We start from the raw sequence: 16,844 nt of genomic DNA, 5'->3' as shown, positions 1-16,844 counted from the left end.
TCCATAATCAACACCCATGGAAGCAGTAGTCAAGAAAACAAATGACTCATTGCATTGGGCAAATCTGCTGCAAAAGACCTCTTTAAAGTGTTGAAAAGTAAAGATGTCACTTTGAGGGCTGAGGTGCGCCTGACCCAATTCGTGGTATTTTCAATCACCTCATATGCATGTGAAAGCTGGACAATGAATAAGGAAGGCTGAAGAAGAACTGACACCTTTGAATTGTGGTGTTGGTGAAGAATATTGAACACACCATGGACTGCCAAAAGAATGAACAAATCTGTCTTGGAAGACATACAGCCAGAATGCTCCTTAGAAGCAAGCATGGGGAGACTTCATCTCACATACTTTGGACATGTTATCAGGAGGGATCAGTCCCTGGAGAAGGACTTCATGCTTGGGAAAGTAGATGGTCAGTGAAAAGAGGTAGACCCTCAACGAGATGGACTGACACAGTGGCTACAACAATGGGCTCATGCATAACAACAATTGTGAGGATGGCACAAAGATTGGATGGTGTTTCATTCTGTTGTACATAGGGTTGCTACGAGTTGGAACCAACTAGATGGCACCTAACTACAACAATAATAGTGAATAAGACAATGGAAAATGTTAGTCTTGGTTAAAACAGTAAAAGGCTTAGTAAAATTAAGCCTGCCAAAAAGCATTAAAATGTCCTCAGCAAAAATAGACACTGAATACTTTGATGAAAGTTTGAAGTCACTCAAACACTGAGCATGAGGAGAACTTTTACCTTCACAAAGGGACATGTTTCCAAAAGCAATTAAAATACTTCTCAGAAATTTGTATTGAGGATTGAAATCTGGAATCATATGTCCCCAACAATTATCGAGACTTTTTTGAAAATAAGGACATTTTTGTAAAGCAAGAGGGTAGGCTTTATCTGTCTAAATCAGAAAGTCAGGAATATATTGCCTCAGTTCGGATTATATGTAATGTTATAAGAATAAATAGTCAAAATAAATGGCTTAAATAAGATAGAATTTTATTTCTCATTTGTAAAAAATAATTTACACAGTCAATGGTGGTAGATGACTTCTGCTGCATAAAGTCGTCGGAGTTCTAGGTTCCTTCCTGGACACCAGTCTAACAACACTAGGATTTGATTTCTTCCTCATGATGGTAGCTACTAGTGCTCCACTCATCAATTTAGTTTTCTGGTCAAAAGTATGAAAGAAGAGATGAAAGTCGCAACCCTCTTTGTAGTAAAGAATTAATCTTATCCAAAGAGATATTGGTCTTTGCCCTTGGTTACTGGGAGGGGATCTCTAGGCCCCTGGAATGTCCTGGCTGATGAGTGTTTTTGTTTATCTGTCTTTGGCCACTGGACTGTCAACCATATAATTTATGATGGGGTCTTTCAACCACATGGTATCAGTTCCAACATCCGGAGGAACTAGAGACTAACAGTCTTTGCCTAACCTCTGGGAGGGGCTGGAAACTAAAGGTCAGCCATGGGGGCAGCATGTGATTGAATCCCAATAAAAACTCTGGATATCAAAGGCTAAGATGAGCTTCACTGGCTGGCAATACTCCATGTATACTGTCACATAGTATGACCAGGAGGAGTGAACACCATCCATAACTCCATGGGGAGAGACAACCAGAAGCTCTGCACCTGGATGCCTCCTGGAGTCTGCCCTCTGCGTCTCTTCCCTTGGCTGACTTTAATCTGCACTTTTTCCTTGTAACAAACTGTAACCATGAGTATAACCACTTTCAGTGAGTTCTGTGAGTCCTTCTAATAAATTACCAAATCTGAGGATGGTTTGGGAAATCTCCTGAACTTGCAATTGGTATCCATGTTCCCTCTAAACTGTATAGTTTGTGTGGACCATATTCCCTTTAAACTTTACAGCTAGCCAAACCTCCCATATCCTCCATTTTAAGGGGAAGTCAAGTACCACATAACACTTTGATTCACGTCTCATTGGCCAAAACCTAGCCATATGGGCATATCTATTTGCAAAGGAGGGTGGGAAATGTAGACTTGGGTTGGGCATATTTCTATCCTTAGTAAATCATATTTCTGTTACATAGGAAAAAAAGGATAATGGATATTGGAGGTGAAGGGCTCACACATTTGATACATACACCTTCTATAAAAACTGTAAAATATTTATACTCAAAAAAGCACTTCATTTGTACATGCTAGATGATAAGCATAATTGGGAATCTTGATGTTTAAAGAAATCAAGAATTTTCTATTTAAGAGGAAGTAACTTTCATGGCAAATTTCCCGTTTTGCTATATAACTTATGTTCTTGCTTCCAAGTATGATCACTCTGCCTTTTACATCATGCCTATTATATTAATCTTAATATTTACAGGCTATGGAGGCCACACGGTAGCAGCTACAAGTCAATTTGATCCATAGAAGTCAAAGTATCATGTCAGGGAGGAATTATATCCATTGAGTAGGTAAGGAAGCTATAACTCATGATTCCAACCCTATGCCAATAGCTAGCTCTCCAGGCCTTGGTGAACAGGGGGATCTAGTCTTTTCAAATCCTAGATGGATTTTGCACATAGTAGTCACTGCTTTACCTAAGGTCAAAATGGGTGCTGTTTTCATAGGGTAATGACTTCCTGCTACCTTGATGGTTTGGGCTGATGCCAGAAGAAGGCTCCTCTGCTTTCTAAGAAAAAAGTCTGAGCCCTACATGAATTGTGTCAGTAAATTCTTACAAGCCTGCATCTCCCCCTCCTCCTTTCAGACACCTATTTTATTTCTGCTTTGTGAATTTAAAGCATGTGGTCATTCTCTTTCAAACTAAGAATCTTTACAGTCTAGTAGTGGTATTTCCAAAGTCTGCCTTGATTTCTCTAGACACCAATCCTCACACAGGGTCACCTCTATTCATTCATGATAATTTGGCTTTAAATTTGTTCCTGGGTCTTTTAATCAGTCTATGGCACAGATGTCTTCTGCACTAACATTCTTTAAATTTCCACACAGCAACCCATATGCACTGGGTATGGATTTCACCTCACAAACTTGTGTGCAAGAAATATTGCTTGCTTTATATTTATGTAACTAAGCATAATTTACTTTTTTATGTCTCTCTTGATCAAGGTTCTTGAAACAACAATGAGGTACTGGAAACAATCCACCTTACCTTCTTTTTCCAGGGTTTTTTTTTGTTGTTGTTGTTGTTGTTGTTTTTTCCAGGGATGCCTCTCAGTCGTGGGGACTTACATGGTGCCCATGGGATGGGAGGCAGAGGATAGGCTTCTAGTCCTCATTGTAGTCACCTGTCCATACAATATCCACGAGATGTGCCCATTCTCATGTAGTTTTGGTCATCTGTCAAGGCAGATCACTGCTGGTCCTCCTCCCAATCCCACATTCTTTTCAAGTCTTCTGCTTTCTACCAGCCATATATGCGATCCCTAAAAGCTTGTGGGGATTCTGTTTTCTGCTCTGCCCTTTGCTGGAGCTCCAGGACATTCCGTAAAGACATCCCATGCCTGTCTACTTAGACACTCCATAGAGTCACCTCTCCAGCTTCTCCAGCATACGGGGCAGAGGAAACTCCACAGCCTTGCCTTGCAGCTTTCATAGGTTCTACCTGGCAGAGTACACAGGGTTTCTCTGCTCTCAGATCTAACAAACCTATCTGGGGGCTCTATTTTTTCCCATTTCTCCCCACCCTTCCCTGGGGGACAGACCAGGGGAAACAGGATTAAAGTCCCTTCTGAGAAACCCACCAGTGTCTAACTTTTTCTCCATTCCCTCTACCCAGGGAAACTTTTCTAGAAAAGAATGATTACATATTTCCCTACACCCTGAATGATTTCACAGCCTGCACTTTCAAAGTATGAAAGAATTGACTGCTTTTCTACCATAACAACTCTTCTTTAGGACATAGGTGTTATAGGGAGGCATAGTATGGTAGTTCTCAAAGTCGGCCCCCCAAGCCAGCAGCATTAGCATCACCTGGGAACTTGTTAGAATGTAAATTCTCAGACCCTACCCCTGACCTGCTGACTCAGAAACTCTGGAGATGGACCTAGCAATCTGTGATTTAACAAGCCCTCCAGGTGATTCTAACGCATTCTCAAATTTGAGAAATATAGTACAAGCTTAGCTTCTAGAGTTAGACTGCCTGGGTCTTGTAAGCCGTGTGACCCTGGGCAAGTGGCTTAACAGGGAATGATATTTGTATTTTACCTCACTTGGAGGCTATTGTAGTGGTTACATAGACTAACATAGATTAAGTACTTAGAACAGAGCCCAGCGTGTAGTAAGTACCATAAAAATAGCTACTACTTTTATTAGCATATGTTCTGACCAAAACCAAAATTGAGAGAAAGCCTACAGCTACAGAAAATATCAAGGAATGAGACATCAGTTACTATTTCAAGTAAAAAACCCAAAAACCAATTGTCATTGAGTCAGCTCTGACTCATGGAACCTGCATGTGCATGAGAGTAGATCCGTGGTTCACATGGTTTTCAGTAGCTGATTATTCGGAAGCAGGTCTCCAGGCCTTCCTTCTAAGGCACCTCCGAGTGGACTCAGGCTGCCAACATTTTGGTTAGCAGCCAAGTGCTTTAAGTGCCTACACCACTCAGGGACTCCATTTTGAATGTACCAGCCCACGTAATTTGATGGAAATAAAACCGCATTCCTACAATTCCTTTACATTTACTCTATAGTTCACATTTTGTATTAGTGGCTTTCTTGTTACTTCAAATTAAAGATTGCATTGAACTACAAAAAAGATTTTCTAAAATGAATCACTCAGTTTTTTTTTTTTCCCAAAAGAATGGAAAATTATATTGAAACTAATTTTGATATCAGATGAAACACTGACTCATCCACTCGCAAGTGGCTGACCAAGGTACTTTGTTTACTGATTTTACTGGTTCAGCTGATGTGTGGTCACACACACCACTGGCTGGGAAATTGGAAAGAGTTTTAAAATACAAATTATTTTTCTTCAGTGGTATTTGAACTTTATTACCATACGCTGGCTAACATTACCATTGAATGAATTACTTGTTGAGAGAAAATTACTCACTCATTCACATGTGGTGAATTTAATTCTTTGAGGAAGCCAAGATCTCATTTCGTAATTTAGGTAATTTACTAAACACTGTTTATTTACTCCACTTCCCAGGAAACACTCACCTTAACTGGTTCAGCAGCATACCTCTAGAAATGAGGTCAGTCCCAGATATGGAAACTAATACCTTTCACACTTTTGTGATGCTATAACCTATAGAACTAACAACCTATCTCATTAAAGTGAGAGTGCCATGCTGCTGTCAACACTCACTGAAGTTTTTCTACAAGGAAACGTAGCTTTGTTAATGTAAATGGAGGACAATTGATAAGAGTTGAAAATCCTTCCCCTCACTACTTTCTTGTAAGGAATATTCTAGAAGCCATGAAATAGATAAAAAGAAAAATGTAAGGATTATCTATATCGTTCAAATCATTCTGCTTCATTTTGACTGGCTTTTCTTGATCAAAATCACAGTATAGTGTAGTATCATGTTGAAAACAGGAAAACATGTTAGGAAAAAAAAGAGATTTTTCCCATATAACACAAAACATATGGGTATTTGAAAATATCACTTTTGTTACTAATCTTTAAAGCTCCACGTTCAGTATCATGGAAACAGGACAACAATGAAGTTAAAACAGACTAAAGAGAATCACTACAGTTTTAAGTGGGAGGGTGCCTACTGATGAATCATCTCAACTAACTCTTCTTTTATGTACATAAAAACTCAAGGCAGAGATTTATCCTACTTGTAAGCTTAAGCTCTTCTTAAAACACCTAGGAAGGTGGAGCCAAGATGGCGGCATAGACAGATACTTCCAGCAAGCACTCTTTACAACAAAGGCCTGCAAAAACAAGTGAAACGAGTATATTTGTGACAAGCTGGGAGCCCTGAGCATCAAAGGCAAGCTTAGACAACGAAATGAGGGGCAGGGGGAGGAAGAGACCATTCAGAAGTGGAGAGGAGTTACCAGACCTGAATCATGGGGAGCCCTCAGACCCCATTCCCAGACCAGCAGTGGTGGTAGTGGCGGGTTGGTACTAGCGTTCGGCTTCAGTTTCCTCAGGGAGAAGCAGCCAGCCTCACAGCCTACTCACACCTCTGGAACCTCAGAGAATGGCGCTCTAGGCAAAAGCTAAGTACTTGCGTATATTTTATCGCACCCACCCCAATCCCCAAGCCGGCTTCAGTGGCTGAATCCCTGGGCCTGAGATAGACCCTGGTGAGCACCTAGAGCCATTCTCCCACTCTTGGGAAAGGAAAAAATTTCCAACTTGGGGGAAAAGATAATTTCCTAGCTCCGTTAACCGGGGAAGCTCAGGACACAAGCGACTCCTATCCAGGCATAAACCATCCGTGGACCTTGAGCACCTTTCCCTTCTGCATGGACCTGTGTGGGCCAATTTTGGAAAAATAGGCCCTTGTTGGCAAACTCCAACCATTTCATCTCTGCGGTGGAGAGGTGGGTCTTTGACATTTGACATTGCTTTACCTATTAAACAAGGTCCTCACCTACCCACAACAGGGACCTAAGGACTGACAGCTCCACTCAGGTCACCCAGCCACCCACGACAGGGGTCCAAATATAACTGGTACCTCCCAATCCTTACAACCAAAAATTTTGGGTGCCCATGGTCCCTCTGCAGAACACACCACCAGCACACTCTAGGGAACAGAGATGGCTTTTCCTCAGAGACACTTGGGGGTCAGTTCTCTGCCCCCTGCCTTGTTCAGAGCGTGACCCCCTGCTGTAATCAGATACCGGTGTATACGCCAATCACCCCTGCCCCTCTAAGACTGTAGGACACTGCCTGTACCACACACTTGATGATCAGCTACCCTGAAACCTGAGCTGAATTCATACAAGAAAACTGAATGCACTTCTAGACTTATATGCCTGATAACAGCTCTAGCCAACTGGGGACAGGACACCAGAGCTCCAAAGGTGAAAATAATCAAGCTAGCTCACTCAAGCAACCCATAGCGGTATACCAAACCAAAACAAAGCAAGCAACTATGACACAGTAAGCAAGCATAAACTAAAACAATAACTTAGAGATGGCTCGGGGACAACAGTCAATATCAAGTCAAATAAACAAACAGGCCATGATCACCTCAACAGGCTCTCAAAACAAAGAATCCAGGGATCTTCTAGATGAAAGTGCATTCCTGGAATTACCAAATGCAGAATACAAAAGTTTAATATACAGAACCCTTCAAGACATCAGGAAGGAAATGAGGCAATACACAGAACAAGCCAAAAAACACACAGATAAAGCAATTGAAGAAATTAGAAAGATTATTCAGAAACATAAGAAAAGTTTAATAATCTGGAAAAATCCACAGACAGACAGCAATCAGAAATTCACAAGAGTAACAATAAAATTACAGAATTAGACAACTCAAGAGAAAGTCAGAGGAGCAGAATTGAGCAAGTAGAAGCTAGAATTTCTGAACTCAAAGATAAATCACTTGGCACTAATATATTTGAAGAAAAATCAGATAAAAGAATTTTAAAAAAATGAAGAAACCTTAAGAATCATGTGGGACTCTATCAAGAGAAATAAGCTACAACTGATTGGAGTACCAGAACAGGGAGGGATAACAGAAAATGCAGAAAAAATTGTTGAAGATTTCTTGGCAGAAAACTTTCCTGATATTGGGAAAGATGAGAAGATATCTATCCAAGATGCTCATCAAACTCCACTTAAGGTAGATGTTAAAAGAAAGTCACCAAGACATATTATAATCAAACTTGCCAAAACCAAAGATAAAGAGAGAATTATAAGAGCATCGAGGGATAAATGAAAAGTTGCTATGAAGGGGAGCCAATAAGAATAAGCTCAGACTACTCGGCAGAAACCATGCAGGCAAGAAGGCAATGGGATGACATATTTAAAAAATTGAAGGAAAAAAATTGCCTGCTAAGAATCACATATCCAGCAAAACTGTCTCTGAAATATGAAGGTGAAATTAAGACATTTCCAGATAAACACAGGTTTAGGGGATTTGTAAAAACCAAACCAAAGCTATAAGAAATACCAAAGAGAGTTCTTTGGTTAGAAAATCAATAATATCAGGTATCAACCCAAGACTAGAACACTGGGCAGAGGAACCAGAAGTCAACTTAGACAAGGAAATCCAAAAAAACAAAACAAGATTTAAAAAAAAAAAAGCCCAAAACAGGTTAACAGTGATGTTGTTATATAAAAGAAGACAATATTAAAATAATTAAGAGGGATTAAGAAATGTAACCATACACCTTCTACATGGAGAGGAAGATACGGCAATACAAAGAAATAAAAGTTAGTTTTAAATTTAGAAAAATAGGGGTAAATAATAAGGTAACCACAAAGGAGACAAACTATCCTACTCATCAAAATAAAATACGAGGGAAAAATATAGACTCAGCAGAAACAAAATCAACAACAACAAATATGAGGAAAGGACAATATATAAAGAAAATCTACTCAACGCATAAAATCAAGTGGAAAAAAGAAACTGCCAACAATACACAAAGACATCAAAATGATAGCACTAAATTCATACCTATCCATAATTACCCTGAATGTAGAAGCACTAAATGCACCAACAAAGAGACAGAGAGTGGCAGAATGCATTAAAAACCAAGATCCATCTATATGCTGCCTACAAGAGACACACCTTAGACTTAGAGACACAAACAAATTAAAACTCAAAGGATAGAAAAAAATATATCAAACAACAATCAAAAAGAGCAGGAGTGGCAATATTAATTTCTGACAAAATAGACTTCAAAGTTTAATCCATCGGAAAGGATAAGGAAGGACACTACATGATGATTAAAGGGACAATACACCAAGAAGATATAACAATATTAAATATTTATGCACCCAATGACAGGGCTGCAAGATACATAAAACAAACTCTATCAGCACTGGAAAGTCAGATAGGCAGCTCCACGATAAGAGTAGGAAAGCTCGACACACTACTTTCAGTGAAGGACAGGAAATCCAGAAACAAGCTCAATAAAGACACAGAAGATCCAAATGCCACAATCAACCAACTTGACCTCATAGAAATATACAGAACACTCCACCAAACAGCAGCAAAGTATACTTTCTTTTCTAGTGCACATGGAACATTCTCCAGAATAGACCACGTACTAGGTCATAAAGCAAGCCTTAGCAGAATCCAAAGCACTGAAATATTACAAAGCATCTTCTCTGACCATAAGGCCAAAAAAGTGGAAATCAATAACAGGAAAAGCAGGGAAAAGAAATCAAACACTTGGAAACTGAACAATATCCTGCTCAAAAAAGACTGGATTATAGAAGACATTAAGGATGGAATAGGGAAATTCAGAGAATCCAATGAGAATGAAAACACTTCCAATCAGAAACTTTGGGACACAGCAAAAGCAGTGCTCAAAGGCCAATTTATATCAGTAAATGCACACATCCAAAAAGAAGAAAGGGTCAAAATCAAAGAATTATCCCTACAACTTGAACAAATAGAAAGAAAGCAACAAAAGGAACCCACAGGCACCAAAAGAAAACAAATAATAAAAATTAGAGCTGAACTAAATGAAACAGAAAAACAAGTGAAAGAATTAACAAGAACAAGAGCCGGTTTTTTGAAAAAATCAACAAAATTGATAAACCACTGGCCAAACTGACAAAAGAAAAACAGGAGAGGAAGCAAATAACCCGAATGAGAAATGAGATGGGGGATATTACAACAGACCCAACTGAAATTAAAAGAATCATATCAGATTACTATGAAAAACTATACTCAAAAAAATTTGAAAACCTAGAAGAAATGGATGAATTCCTAGAAACACACTACCTACCTACCTAAACTAACACAAACAGAGGTAGAACAACTAAATAGACCCATAACAAAAGAAGAGATTGAAAAGGTAATCAAAAAACTCCCAACGAAAAAAAGCCCTGGTCCAGACAGATTCATTGCAGAGTTCTACCAAACTTTCAGAGAAGAGTTAACACCACTACTATTAAAGGTATTTCAGAGTATAGAAAAGGATGCAATACTATCAAACTCATTCTATGAAGCCACCATATCCCTGATACCAAAACCAGGTAAAGACATCACAAGAAAAGAAAATTATAGACCTACACTCCTCATGAATGCAAATGCGAAAATCCTCAACAAAATTCTAGCCGATAGAATTCAACAAGATATCAAAAAAAATAATTCACCATGACCAAGTGGGATTCATACCAGGTATGCAGGGATGGTTCAACATTGAAAAACAATTAATGTAATCCACCACAAAAATAAAACAAAAGACAAGAATCACATGATTTTATCAATTGATGCAGAAAATGCATTTGACAAAGTTCAACACTCATTCATGATAAAAACCCTCAGCAAAATAGAAATAGAAGGAAAATTCCTCAACATAATAAAGGGCATTTATACAAAGCCAACAGCCAACACCACCCTAAATGGAGAGAGCCTGAAAATATTCCCACTGAGATCGAGAACCAGACAAGGATGCCCTTTATCACCACTCTTATTCAACATTGTGCTGGAAGTCCTAGCCGGAGCAATTAGGCTAGATAAAGAAATAAAGGGCATCCAGATCAGCAAGGAAGAAGTAAAAGTAGCTCTATTTGCAGGTGACATGATCTTATACACAGAAAACCCTAAGGAACCCTCAAGAAAACTACTGAAACTAATAGAAGAGTTAGCAGAGTATTGGGATACAAGATAAACATAAAAAAATCAGTTGGATTCCTCTACACCAACAAAAAGAGCATTGAAGAGGAAATCACCAAATCAATGCCATTTACAGTAGTCCCCAAGAAGATAAAATACTTAGGAATAAATCTTACCAGAGATGTAAAAGACTTATACAAGGAAAACTACAGTACACTTCTGCAAGAAACCAAGAGACTTACATAAGTGGAAGAACATACCTTGCTCGTGGATAAGAAGACTTAACATTATAAAAATGTCTATTCTACCAAAAGCGATCTATGCATTTAATCAATTCCGATCCAAATCCCAACGACATTCTTTAACGAGATGCAGAAACAAATCACCAACTTCATATGGAAGGGATAGAGGTCCCGGATAAATAAGGCATTACTGAAAAAGAACAAAGTGGGAGGCCTTACTTTACCTGATTTTAGAACCTATTATACCGCCACAGTAGTCAAAACAGCCTGGTACTGGCACAACAACAGATACCTGGGCCAATGGAACAGAATTGAGAATCCAGACATAAATCCATCCACATATGAGCAGTTGATATTTGACAAAGGCCCCAAAACAGTTAAATGGGGAAAAGACAGTCTTTTTAACAAATGGTGCTGGCAGAACTGGATATCCACCTGCAAAAAAATGAAACAAGACCCATACCTCACTCCATGCACAAAAACTAACTCAAAATGGATCAAAGACCTAAATATAAAATCTAAAATGATAAAGGTCATGGAAGAAAAAATAGGGACAACGTTAGGAGCCCTAATACATGGCATAAACAGTATACAAAACATTATTAAGAATGCAGAAGAAAAACTTGATAACTGGGAGCTCCTAAAAATCAAACACCTATGCTCATCCAAAGACTTCACCAAAAGATTAAAAAGACTACCTACAGGCTGGGAAAAAGTTTTTAGCTATGACATTTCTGATCAGCACCTGATCTCTAAAATCTACATAATACTGTAAAAACTCAACTGCAAAAAGACAACCCAATTTAAAAATGGGCAAAAGATATGAATAGATACTTCACTAAAGAAGACCTTCAGGTAGCTAACAGATATTTGAGGAAATATTCACGATCATTAGCCATTAGAGAAATGCAGATCAAAACTACAATGAGATTTCATCTCACCCCAACAAGGCTGGCATTAATCCAAAAAACACAAAATAATAAATGTTGGAGAGGCTGTGGAGAGATTGGAACACTTATACACTGCTGGTGGGAATGTCAAATGGTACAACCACTTTGGAAATTGATTTGGCTCTTCCTTAAAAAGCTAGAAATAGAACTACCATACCATCCAGCAATCCTACTCCTTGGGATATATCCTAGAGAAATGAGAGCCTTTACACAAACAGATATGTGCACACCCATGTTTATTGCAGCACTGTTTACAATAGCAAAAAGATGGAAGCAACCAAGGTGCCCATCAACAGATGAATAGATAAATAAATTATGGTATATTCACACAATGGAATACTACGCATCGAAAAAGAACAGTGAGGAATCTGTGAAACATTTCATAACATGGAGGAACCTGGAAGACATTATGTTGAGTGAAATTAGTCTGTTGCAAAAGGACAAATATTGTATAAGACCACTATTATAAGAACTTGAGAAATAGTTTAAACTGAGAAGACATTCTTTTGTGGTTACGAGGAGGGGGGTGGGAGAGTGACATTCACTAATTTAGACAGTAGATAGAACTACTTTAGGTGAAGGGAAAGGCAACACACAATACAGGGGGGTCAGCACAATTGAACTAAACCAAAAGCAAAGAAGTTTCCTGAATAAACTGAATGCTTCGAAGGCCAGCGTAGCAGGGGCAGAGGTCTGGGGACCATGGTTTCAAGGGACATCTAAGTCAATTGGCATAATAAAACCTATTAAGAAAACATTCTGCATCCCACTTTGAAGAGTGACGTCTGGGGTCTTAAACGCTACCAAGCAGCCATCTAAGATGCATCAATAGGTCTCAACCCACCTGAATCAAAGGAAAATGAAGAACACCAAGGACACAAGGTGATTACAAGCCCAAGAGACAGGAAGGGCCACATGAACATCATCATCCTGAGACCAGAAGAACTAGATGGTGCCCGGCTACAACTGATGCCTGCCCTAACAGGGAACACAACAGAGAACCCCTGAGGGAGCAGGAGAGCAGTGGGATGCAGACCCCAGATTCTGATAAGACCAGACTTAATGGTCTAACTGAGACTAGAAGGACCCCAGTGGTAACGGTCCCCAGACCTTTTGTTGGCCCAGGACAGGAACCATTTCCGAAGCCAACTCTTCAGGCATGGATTGGACTGACAATGGGTTGGAGAGCAATGCTGGTGAGGAGTGAGCTTCTTGGATCAGGTGGACACTTGAGTCTATGTTGGCATCTCTTGCCTGGAGGGGAGATGAGAGGGTGGAGGGGGTGGGAAGCTGGCGCAACGGACACGAAAAGAGAGTGGAGGGAGAGAGCAGGCTGTCTCATTAGGGGGAGAGTAATTGGGAGTGTGTAGCAAGGTATATATGAGTTTTTGTGTGAAAGACTGACTTGATTTGTAAACTTGCACTTAAAGTACAATAAAAATTATAGAAAAAATAAACACCTTGCACTTACAATCACATGGACTTAAATTTATAGGCTTTGGGAATTGTCTTAATTTTCTAGTTTTACTGTAATGGAAATACCACAAGTGGGTGGCTTCAAAGAACAGAAATTTATTTTCCAGGGCTTCAAACCAGTTCATTCCAGTTCTACCCCCTGATGAGAATTTGCATTTCCACTCCAAGATATACTGAATCAGAATCTACATTTTCACAGGATTCCCAGATGATTTTTATAGATCTTACACATTCTTATAGATCCCAAATGATTCTTAAAGATTCTTAAAATGTAGATTCTGATTCAGTACACCTCAGGTGGAAACACAACATCTCAGCAAGAGATTGAACTGGAATAAACTGTTCAAAGCCCTGTTATTTTCTAACAGTCCTGGAGGCTAAAAGTCTAAACCGTGGTCTTGGCTATGTAGATTCCTTCCTTGTCGGTAGTATCAGGCATTCCTTAGTTCCTCAGCTTGTAAAAGAGGATCCTTATATGGCGTCTGTCCATCTCACCCACCCCTGTGTCCCTGTGTGTGCCTGTGTCTCATCTGCTCTTCTTATAACTCAGAAGTGATTCGATTTTGAATCCAGCCTATAATATAATTAACATAACAAAGAAAACTCTATTTCCAAACAGGTATAGGGATTAGGATTTCAACACATATTTTAGGGGACACAATTTAACCCATAACGGGAATGTAATTTTTTTATACTAAGGATGCATCTGCATTTTCTAGGGACTCTCCCAGCCGTTGGGAGTTCGAAGCTGAGTACAACAGTCTCTTACTTACACAGGGTTTACTACTTAGTAGGAGAGGAGAAGACGAATACCAAATTACATTAAATTATATTTAGTTGGAGGGTTGTCTTTGTTAGATGCCGTTGGCTTGATTTTTTGACTCATAGTGACCCCGTGTGACAAAGTAGAACTGCCCCATAGGGTGTTCTAGGCTGAAATCTTAACATGTAAGCATCCCAAAATGAAATGGTAAGGCATTATGCTGCAAAGGTAAGTGGAAGCCAGATCAGGAAAGACCTTATATACCATGCCGAGGAAAGCGGACCTTATCTAACAATAACAACAAACATTGATTGAGCCCTCATTCATGTACCACTGTAGTAAAAGGCTTACCTGACATGATTTAATTCAATATGCATGACAACCCTGCAAGGTAGGGTCTATCGTTATCCCTTTTTACAGATGAGAGAACTGAAGCAATGAGAGGTGAGTGGGCTGCCCCACGTGAAATGGGCAAATGGCAGCACTGGGACTCAAACTTGTCTGACTCCAAGACCCATTCCCCTTGCCATCTCTTTGGCGGGGGCGGGGGGGGAGGTGGAGGGACGACATTATCGAACTATTCCTTTGGAAGATTAACTTGGCAAAAGCACGGAGCATGCACTGTCTTCTTCCTGGCCCACAGCACAAGCAGGACTGTTTAACTCTAGTTTCTTTTCCCATTAAGAAATTTATGAGAGAGTCGTTTCATACTTCTTGGATTTAAAGTGCTCATTTCACACATCTTTTTACTTTTTTTTTTTTTAATTTAAATCATAACCCATGACCTTACCATTTCCTTATTCTCAGGCTCTTCCTCCCTTCCCTCCATTTTCTCCCAGTGGAGCCAATTTCTCTCTCAGTGACATTATTGCTTTCCTAAGGCTTTGGGCGATCAGACAAGTCAGATCCCACCCAGGCTAATCACCAGACTCCACAGAAAAAGGGGAGAAGGGAGGGAGAGAATGTGTTCGATATAATTACAAATAGCAAACGAAGCTTCCTCCCTCACTTAATGCTGAAATGTATCCGTTTGAATGAATTAGTTTGGGAGGGGGACCGCTAATAAATCCTAATATTTCTCCAAGAGAAATGGCTTGTAATTTAATTTGTATTAAGCCGTTACTGAAGTTTATGCTAATTAAATCTGGGCTTCAATAGCAATTAATCCCAGGCACAATCTGAAAATGTAAATAATGAAATAAAGTAAATAACTCTGTATCTCTCTCCCCAGAAGCAATAGGCAGCATTGAGGAGGGGAGGGCGAATACTGAGGCTGTGTGCATGAGAGTGAAAGGCGCAACTGTTTCGTGTCCTCTCAAAACAGAACATATGCACTTTAATACACATAGTTATATTCTGTATGTATTTCCTCCAGAGAATGGATCTTCCATTATAAACATTGAAGGTTAGCTCTGAAGGTGTCTTCTGTGAGAAAACGACTTGTCAAAGCCCGCCCTCCGAAGAAGATGAACTAGATGGTGTGGAGGAACAAGGAAATCTCCAAGGGCAACACCAGGCATGACGGCACACCCCAGAATGTGTATACTGCTCACTGGTACGTCAAATTGCCTTCTTGTCTTCACACAGCCAAAAACATCCATTCAGGCATGAATCCCACCATTCAGCCCCATTTACTTCACCCCAGCCCAAAGGGAATAAGATAAGCCCAGTTACATACACTATGCATCTCTCTGGTGCCTTTTCTCCAATTCGAGCTACCTAGGTTGTGCAAACATACATTTTAAAGCTTTGCAAAATCTTCCATGTAAAACTTCATGTAGCCACAGAAAGGGCTAAAGTTTTAAAAAAGGCTGCTTATGGAATCAAATATGCACCTGCCAATGCAATCATCCTTTGCACCCAATGTTTGGTGCCCTTCAGCATATGATCAGCTAAAACGCCTGCCCTTCGGTTGTTCTGGTGACACTATAGTTCTTGGATGTACAGCTTTGCCTGGTGGAGGAAAGAGGCAGTTAAGCAACCTCCCTGGAGGCTGAAGTGAGCAAAGTCTATTCTTTCTTGTTGGCTCCACTGTCCCTCTGGGAGCCAAGCCCCAAGTCCTCGGCTGGATCTTGTTTTGTGGAACCCCCAGTTCACCTTGCAGTGTTCTGAGGAGCAAATGAGATGATATATGTGGGAGGGTTACCTATTGCTGCCATAACAGAAATACCACAAGTGGGTGGCTTTAAAGAACAGAAATTTATTTTCTCACAGGCCAGGAAGCTAGAGGTCTGAATTCAGGGTGTGGCTCTAGGCAGAGGTTCTTTTTTACGTATTTCAGCTTCTAGTGGCTGGCAATCCTCAGAGCTCCCGGGCTTATGGATGCATCTGCCTCCACCCCTAGCCCCAGGTGTACCTGTGTGTCTGTCTCTGTGCAGCTCTTTAGGTAATTCAGAAGTGATTAGGTTTAGGATCCACCCTGCTCTGTTATGATCTCAACTGATGGATTGATTATATTACATTAAAAAAGCCCAACCCACTGCCATCGTATATTACATTAGACTGCATTATAGAAGATGATTGCATTACATTACATTAGATGTAAGGCAATTGCATTACATTACGTTAGTTTACATCCTTGGGTATAGAGGTTAGGATTACAACAGGTATTTTAGGGGGACACAACTGGATCCATAACAGAGGGTATGCTAAAGGCCAAAATCCTTTAAAAACATAAGAATTCTTTGAAGAATTAGTGAAATAAATCCCAAA

Source organism: Loxodonta africana, chromosome 10 (assembly GCF_030014295.1).
Source record: "Loxodonta africana isolate mLoxAfr1 chromosome 10, mLoxAfr1.hap2, whole genome shotgun sequence".
Lineage (NCBI taxonomy): Eukaryota > Metazoa > Chordata > Mammalia > Proboscidea > Elephantidae > Loxodonta > Loxodonta africana.
The sequence above is the reverse complement of the archived record's forward strand: the minus strand, read 5'-3'. Positions refer to the sequence as shown.